We start from the raw sequence: 1,976 nt of genomic DNA on the forward strand, positions 1-1,976 counted from the left end.
CAATCCTACTTCCGTAGTGATACTGCCTCGGAAACCCAAGGAGGGGTCGCTATGGGTCAGGGCTGACTCGACGGCACATAACAACAACAACAACAGAGCAATGACCTTTGGGATCATCATCTCTTATCAGGACAGAAATTATTTATCACTAAACTGTCTTCTGCAGGGGAGCATCCAGCCCAGAGTCTAGACCCAAACTGTTAACAAACAGTGAGTCAAACAAGGTTTCTTTCCCCTAGAGTATTAGGTGACCTAAGCAGACTTGTATTAGACCATGCTCTACTGAGACTGAACACACACAGTCATCTTTTGCCTCACTAATAAAGATTTGATAGACAAATGCTCTATTAGATGAGATACCAATAAGTTCTTGTTGTTTTTATGGAATATGATACGTAATTCACAGAATTGATTCATTTGTTTATTCATTGAGTCAACAAATATTCACTGAGCACCTATTATGTTCTAATGATGTTGTTAGCTGCCGTCGAGTTGGCTTCCAACTCATGGCAACCCCATAAACAATGGGGTCATACCATTTGACCCATAGGGTTTCATCGGCTGGTTTTGGAGAGTAGATCGCCAGGATTTTCCTCCTGATCTGCTTTAGTCTGGAATCTCTACTGAAACCTATTCAGCATCACTGCAGCACGCAGGCCTCCACTGACAGATGGGTGGTGGCTGCACGGAGGGGCATTGGTGGAGAATCGAACTTGGCTCTCTTGCACGGAAGATGAGAATTGTACCACTGAACCACCACTACCCACAGGTGTTGAGGACATAGTGGTGGTGGGGGGAAGGTAAAACTCTGCCTTGTGGGACTTGCATTACTAGTGGAAATTCATATTCAGTATGAAAGAGTAGACTTTGTCATAAAGCCACCATGATTAGGTGTCATTGAAAACAAGTCCATGGGCAGCCAGATCAGGGCATCCTCACCCATTTTCCTGCTGAGATATACATGAAGATGACAGGGGCCTATGGAACACACTCTTGAGGGGATGAGTTCAGTTCCCTCTGTGTGTGCTACATGCCCCCCTTTTTTATTCCGCACAGGAATACAAATGAACAAGTGATAAATTATTATGGAGATAGCCCAGCTTTTTATTTTGTACGTTATATTTAGCAAAAGGAAAATTAGAATTGCCCCTAGATGTGCTTATACATACAAATATTTAGAAATGACTACAAATTGGAAATAAGAACTGGCAGGAAATCAGTTAGTACAGGAAAGCTATACGTATGTTGATAAGTGAGGAGTAGTCAGTGAATTCCTTTTCATCTAATCTTAGCAACAACACTGCTATTTCTCATCTACTTGTCCACTGGATATACCAAGTGAATGACTATGGACTAAGCTCCCCAGATCTGAAAAGACTGACCATGCTACCTTTTCATCACAGACTTGCCATTAAAAAAGTGTCAGTGGAAAATGGCAGTAAATGTCAACAATTGCAAGTGAGAACTCAATCGAGAGCTATGAAGCCAATTTGTCAGAATCTTTCAACCTTAAACTGTGCAGAATAACCCAGGGTAGTGGACATTGTGGTGCACCACCCAGGTACCCTCTTCAGGGCCAAGGCACCCTCCCCAGGCTGCTGGGAATATCAGCTGCTGGGGATTCACAGCTGTGACCTATACAGGCATTACCCTTCACCACAAGGAGCTGCCTCGTGGAAGGCGATACCTATCCCAGAGCAGTGATGACTGACACAGGGGCACAAAGACAAATTGGAATTCAGTCTCAAGAGCAGTTACCCCTGGGAAAGGGGAGCAGAAGGAGGATGTGAGGAATGGACACACAGATGGCCTTGATGGAATCTGTAATTTTAATTTTTTTAAAAAGAAAAGGATCTGAAGCAAATATGGTACAAGGTTAAGAATTGATAAAGTGGAGGCGGGGCAAGATGGCGGACTAGGCAGAAGGATTGCACAGACCCTCTTCAACAAAGAAAAGGGAAACCAATTAACACAGA

The 1,976-nt window shown here is 43.5% G+C and overlaps 1 protein-coding gene across 1 annotated transcript in view; it reads right to left on the reverse strand.

The window, feature by feature from the left end:
- The window catches only part of ABCG5 (ATP binding cassette subfamily G member 5), a 44,279-nt gene that overhangs the window by 32,350 nt on the left and 9,953 nt on the right, over positions 1-1,976 (reverse strand). The gene's annotated exons all lie outside the window — the stretch shown is intronic.

Source organism: Orycteropus afer, unplaced genomic scaffold (assembly GCF_000298275.1).
Source record: "Orycteropus afer afer isolate SDZICR_OR568_19922 unplaced genomic scaffold, OryAfe1.0 scaffold00124, whole genome shotgun sequence".
NCBI lineage: Eukaryota > Metazoa > Chordata > Mammalia > Tubulidentata > Orycteropodidae > Orycteropus > Orycteropus afer.